The sequence below is a fragment of the Sciurus vulgaris genome (assembly GCF_902686455.1).
Source record: "Sciurus vulgaris genome assembly, chromosome: 11".
NCBI classification, from domain to species: domain Eukaryota; kingdom Metazoa; phylum Chordata; class Mammalia; order Rodentia; family Sciuridae; genus Sciurus; species Sciurus vulgaris.
Genome location: NC_136472.1, coordinates 79,530,253 through 79,537,189, shown reverse-complemented (window position 1 = coordinate 79,537,189; position 6,937 = coordinate 79,530,253). Strand labels below are relative to the sequence as shown.

The following is a 6,937-nucleotide window of genomic DNA, read 5'->3' as shown; positions in this document are numbered from 1 at the left end:
TATTAATCTCCTATCTGAGGAATAGCTGGCAAATATTTCTCCCATTCTGTAGGCTTTCTTCATGTTCTTAATCATTTCCTTTGCTATGCAGAAACTTTTTAGTTTAATAGCATACCACTTATTGATTCTTGGTTTTATTTCTTGTGCTTTGGGGGTCTTGTTAAGAAAGTTGATTTCAGCACCTATATGATGGCGTGTAGATCCTATGTGTTCTTCTAGCAGTTTTAAGATTTGTGGTCTAATTCCAAAGTTTTAAATGCATTTTGATTTGATTTTTGTGCAGGGTGAAAGGGATCTGGTTTCGGTTTTCTACATATAACGATCTGGTTTTCCTAGCACCATTTGTTTAAAAGTCTGTGCTTTTACCAAAGTATATTTTTGGCACTTTTGTCAAGTATCAGATGGCTGTAGGTATGTGTATTTGTCTCTGTGTCTTCTGTTCTGTTCCACTGGTTTTCATGTCTGCCTTAATGCCATTACCATGCTGTTTTGTTATTAGAACTTTGTAGTATGATTTCAGGTAAGGTATTGTGATGCCTCCTGCTTTGCTTTTCTTCCTTAGTGTTGCTTTGGCTATTCTGGGTCTCTTATTCTTCCAAATAAATTTAAGAATTGTTTTTTATACTTCTGTGAGGAATGTCATTATCATTTTGAATGGAAATTGCATTGAATCTGTATATTGCTTTTGGTGGTATGGCCATTTTGAAATTATTAATTCTACCTACCCCCAAACATGGTATGTCTTTCCATCTTCTAAGGTCTTATTTAATTTCTCTCTTCAGTATTCTATAATTGTCATTGTAGATTTCTTTTACCTCCTTTGTTAGATTAATTCCCAAGTATATTTTTGAGGTTATTATGAATGGAATGGTATTCCTGATTTCTTCCTTGACTGAGTCACTATTGGAATATAGTAAATCCATTGATTTGGGGTGTTGATCTTGTTTCCTGCTACTTTGTTAAACTCATTTATAAGCTCTAGAAGTCTTCTGCTGGAGTTTTTGGGTCTTTTCGCTAGAGGGTTGTGACACCAGCAAACAGAGATAGTTGGACTTCTTCTTTTCCTCTTTGTATCCCTTGGATTTCCTTTTCTTGCCTGATCACTCTGGCTAATGAGAAATACATCTTTAAATAAACTTAGTGTACCCTACGGGTACAGTGTTTATAAAGTCTACAGAAATATACAGTAAAGGCCTAAGCTTTCACGTTCACTTGATGCTTTCATACTTACACTCCCAGAACCATTTCCAGTCCTACAGGCTCCACTGACGGTAAGTATCAATACAGTGCACCATTTTTTAATTTTTTGTGTCATATTTCAACTGTACCTTTCTGAACAGATATCATTAGATACAAAAACACTTACCATTGTGTTTTTTTGTTATTAAAAAGTTTATTAAACAAAATGTTTAATATGAAAATGTACATGACCTGATTTTTATGTCATAGTTAAACAGGCCCTCTGGAAAGGGGACACGGATTTCTCTGCTGAATAGCCATTATTTATACTCGTTCCAAGGCTTCTAACATGATGATACTATTTCCTTGTCTTACCACCATTCCAATACTGTTCTGTTGCCCACTAGTTGCCATCTCCACACATTCGTCTTTCACAAGATTCAGAAAGGGGTCGAATCACCACAATATTCCTTGGACATGTCTGCCACCATTTAATTTCAATGATAACTTCTTGTCCATACGTTTTTTCAGCTTGGGAGGGTGAGCTTTGCTCATGCTGTCTACTCCGCAGGCTCAGAGATGCTTTGAAATGGAATTGGTGGCCTCCTTCATGCTACTGTGGTGGAATCACTTTGGCATCTTTTTTTTTTCCATTTTTTTTTTATTAAAAATAATAAATTTACATAGGGTAATGTTGTTTGATTCATTCTGTTGTTTTTTCACTTCCCCCCACCCCTTCCATCCCTCTTTTCCCTCTATACAGTCCTTCCTTCCTCCATTCTTACCACCCTCCTTCTCCCTAGCCCTAAACCGAACTCTAACCCTAACGCTAACCCCTCCTACCCCCCATTATATGTCCTCATCTGCTTATTAGCGAGATCATTTGTTCTTTAGTTTTTTGAGATTGGCTTATCTCACTTAGCATGATATCCTCGAATTTCATCCATTTGCCTGCAAATGCCATAATTTTATCATTTTTCATGGCGGAGTAATATTCCATTGTATATATATGCCACAGTTTCTTTATCCATTCATCAACTGAAGGGCATCTAGGTTGGTTCCACAATCTGGCTATAGTGAATTGAGCAGCTATGAACATTGATGTGGCTGTATCTCTGTAGTATGCTGATTTTAAGTCCTTTGGGTATAGGCCAAGGAGTGGGATAGCTGGGTCAAATGGTGATTCCATTCCAAGCTTTCTGAGGAATCTCCATACTGCTTTCCAGAGTGGCTGCACTAATTTGCAACCCCACCAGCAATGTATGAGTGTACCTTTTTCCCCACATCCTCACCAACATCTATTGTTGTTTGTGTTCTTGAAAATCACCATTCTAATTGGGGTGAGATGAAATCTTAGTGTAGTTTTGATTGGCATTTCTCTTATTACTAGAGATGTTGAACATTTTTTCATATATCTGTTGATTGCTTGTAGATCTTCTTCTGTGAAGTATCTGTTCATTTCCTTAGCCCATTTGTTGATTGGATTGTTTGTATTTTGGTGTAGAGTTTTTTTTTTTTTTTTTTTTTCTTTATAGATTCTGGAAATTAGCACTCTATCTGAAGTATGAGTGGCAAAAATATTCTCCCACTCTGTAGGCTCTCTCTTCACATTACTGATAGTTTCCTTTGCTGAGAGAAAGCTTTTTAGTTTGAATCTATTCCAGTTGTTGATTCTTGCTTTTCTTTCTTGTGCTATGGGAGTCCTGTTAAGGAAGAATGATCCTAAGCCAACAAGGTGAAGGTTTGCGAGTGAAATACAAAACATAATTAGAAGCTATTTTGAAAATCTATACTCCAACAAAACAGAAAACCTCAAAGACATCAACAAGTTTCTAGAGACATATGAATTACCTAAACTGAGCGAGGAGGACATACACAACTTAAATAAATCAATTTCAAGCAATGAAATATAAGAGGTCATCAAAAGCCTACCAACAAAGAAAAGTCCGGGACCAGATGGGATCTCAGCGGAGTTCTACAAAACCTTTAAAGAAGAGCTCATTCCAATACTCCTCAAAGTATTCCATGAAATAGAAGAGGAGGGAACCCTCCCAAACTCATTCTATGAAGCCAATAACACCCTGATACCTAAACCAGACAGAGACACTTCGAGGAAAGAAAATTTCAGACCAATATCCTTAGTGAACATCGACGCAAAAATTCTCAACAAAATTTTAGCAAATCGCATACAAAAATCTATTAAAAAGATAGTGCACCACGATCAAGTGGGTTTTATCCCAGGGATGCAAGGTTGGTTCAACATCCGGAAATCAATAAATGTCATTCACCATATCAACAGACTAAAAGTTAAGAATCACATGATTATTTCAATAAATGCAGAAAAAGCATTCGATAAAATACAGCATCCCTTCATGCTCAAAACACTAGAAAAAATCGGGGTAGTGGGAACATTCCTTAACATTGTAAAGGCCATTTATGCTAAGCCCATGGCTAATATCATTCTAAATGGTGAAAAACTGAAAGCATTCCCCCTAAAAACTGGAACAAGGCAGGGATGTCCTCTTTCACCACTTCTATTCAACATCGTTCTTGAGACTCTAGCCAGAGCAATTAGACAAACCAAAGAAATTAAAGGGATACGAATTGGAAAAGAGGAACTCAAACTATGCCTGTTCGCTGATGACATGATTATATATTTAGAGGAACCGGGAAATTCCACCAGAAAACTCTCAGAACTCATAAGTAAATTCAGTAAAGTAGCAGGTTACAAGATCAATGCTCATAAATCCAGTGCATTTTTATACATAAGTGATGAATCTTCAGAAAGAGAAATTAGGAAAACTACCCCATTCACAATAGCATCGAGAGAAATAAAATACTTGGGAATTAATCTCACAGAAGAGGTGAAAGACTTCTACAATGAGAACTACAGAACACTAAAGAAAGAAATTAAAGAACACCTTAGAAGATGGAAAGATCTCCCATGTTCATGGACAGGAAGAATTAATATTGTCAAAATGGCCATACTACCAAAGTGCTATACAGATTCAATGCAATTCCAATTAAAATCCCAATGATGTACCTTACAGAAATAAAGCAAGCAATTATGAAATTCATCTGGAAGAATAAGAAACCCAGAATAGCCAAAGCAATCCTCAGTAGAAAGAGCGAAGCAGGGGGTATTGCAATACCAGAACTTCAACTATACTACAAAGCAACAGTAACAAAAACAGCATGGTATTGGTATCAAAATAGAAAGGTAGATCAATGGTACAGAATAGAGGACACGGACATAAACCCAAATAAATACAATTTTCTCATACTAGACAAAGGGGCCAAAAATATGTAATGGAGAAAAGATAGCCTCTTCAACAAATGGTGCTGGGAAAACTGGAAATCCATATGCAACAGAATGAAACTAAACCCCTATCTCTCACCCTGCACAAAAGTCAACTCAAAATGGATCAAGGACCTCAGAATCAGACCAGAGACCCTGCATCTTATAGAAGAAAAAGTAGGTCCAATCCATTGTGTTTTAATTGTCTATGCTATTGTTCAGTGTGATAGCATAGTATGTAATTTTTTTAGCCCAGGAGTGCTGGGATGCAGCCCTAGCAGCGGTGGAAGGTCCTACGTGGATGGGAGGCATCAGCGCAGTGGAGAAACAGCAGACAGAGACACCAAGTGTTCTGAGGCTGAATCTGGTTTATTCAAAATCTTTGAGCATTAATATAGCGTAACACTTAGCTTAAAAAACATGCTCATGGTTTTCATTCATAGTATTTTTTAACAATACTTTTGCTTATGAGTACATTCTATAATTATTAAAAGAAATTAGCCTTTTAGACAATACTAGTTCCTTACGCCAATTATTCTCTGGTTACTAGCAGACTAAAATTATATTTTGACCTTTAAGGTGTTAGACATAAGAAGGTAGAAATCATATTTGTGGTTAATCTATAGCAGTTTCTGAACCAACTATTGATCTAATGAGCTCTTTTTTGTTCTTTTGTTTTTAAGCACCAACCACAACGTCTTAGCCTTTCCATAAACCCATGTGTTTGAGCATTAACCCATCTACCTCTTTTTGTCTAACTATCTACTGTCCTTTATCATTATATACACCTGTATAAGGAAGAGGAGGATCAGTAGGTGGTGGCCAGGTGTTTTTATTTGCATCCATGTCTCAAAGATGATACCACAATTTTCCTTTTATTCTATACACAACATTTGGAGGTCCCTGTAGTGTGGGGACCATGGGTTTTTGTTTTTGTATAACTGGAGTCGCGTGAGGAATGGCTGGAGTTGTTATTTGTGGTGCGGATAAAGCTGCTTGTCTTAGTTTATCCATGAATATAACATTACTTATATCAGGGGGCATATCTCTTCCAATTTGACATAACAGAGATCCATTACATTTTATTTTGTGTTCCAATACAGTAAAATTTCCCTGGGGATTATATGCTGTTTTCTCAAAGAGACTTGTGATTATTAACAGTATTCCAAGAAAAGCAATCACACAAAGGAGTATGCCACGTCTATGATTTCCAGGAGGGTGATAGCCATGCAGTGTCCTCTGTTCCAACAGAACCATGTCATATGCTGGAATGGTGGGACATAGACGTGGCACAGGAGCAATAGATCATCAATAGACTCTCTGTAGGTCTATGGTAAGCTGAACGATCTAGGTTTGTGTACCTAAACTCTGTAATGTTGCATAATGACAAAACTGATCAATGACTAATTTCTCAGAACTTATCCCTGTCATTAACCAATGTGAGATGATATTAAATGCACAAGATAATTCATAATGGTTTGTCTTCAAAAGTCAATCTTCTACATGTAAAGGCAGAACATACATCTTATAACATCAAGTTATTCTAAACAAGTCTTAATGTTTTGGGGGGCAGGGTGGAACTGGGGATTGAACTCAGTGGCACTCAACCACTGAGCCACATCCCTAGACCTATTTTTATTTTTCTTAAGAGACTGGGTCTTACTGAGTTGCAGAGCATCTCATTTTTGCTGAGGTTGGCTTTGAACTCATGATCCTCCTGCCTCAGCCTCCCCAGCTGCTGTGATTACAGGAATGAGCCACTGCATCCAGCTTAATATTTCTTTTCAACAATCCTCTCTTGTGAAAGAATGATGGAGTAGATGGAATATGGTAGGAAAAGATAGTCTTCTACTACATCCTTATCTCAAAGTTAATTTACTCAAATGGAAAAGAAATAGCAGTGGAGTGTATTAGAAAAGCTTTATTATCAGAAGTGGTTTATAATTTGAATGGTTGCCCTTACTTAGTTACTTTCATCTCTGTAAGCCTTAGTGCCATCCATGTAAAGCACAGAAGATTATAATAACCACTAGTCAGCATTGCTGGGATAATCTAAGCCATAATGCATATGAAAGTATTTTAAAATACAGATAAAAGAGAAATCATTACTGAAAATGAGTATGTTTTCTTTTTCTACATTGCTTTTATTGAATTGCCATGGTATTCCTCAGAATAATCATGTCAGTGCATTTTATCCTAAAACATTTGTGTTAATAAAAGGTAAAACTCATCATAGCTGCTTAAAGCAGGGATAACATTCTTTCTGATTGCATTATTCTGATACTTTCCAGCTCACCACAATTTTGGTTTATTTATCTTATCTAATAATCAATAGGAATTACTACATTCTTGCATTGTCTTGAGTATACAGAATTGAACATTCTAAGTTAATAAACGTCTCATAAATGAATGCAACATGCTTTTTCTTTTCATGCAATTTAATTGAAAAAAGATCTAAGA

General features: G+C 36.5%; 1 pseudogene across 1 annotated transcript; it reads right to left on the bottom strand.

Annotated features, from left to right (window-relative positions):
- Positions 1-1,380: 1,380 nt before the first annotated feature.
- On the bottom strand, positions 1,381-1,802 carry LOC306639319 (small nuclear ribonucleoprotein G-like; annotated as a pseudogene). Its single transcript has one exon. The product of its transcript is annotated as a small nuclear ribonucleoprotein G-like (transcript).
- Positions 1,803-6,937: the final 5,135 nt, after the last annotated feature.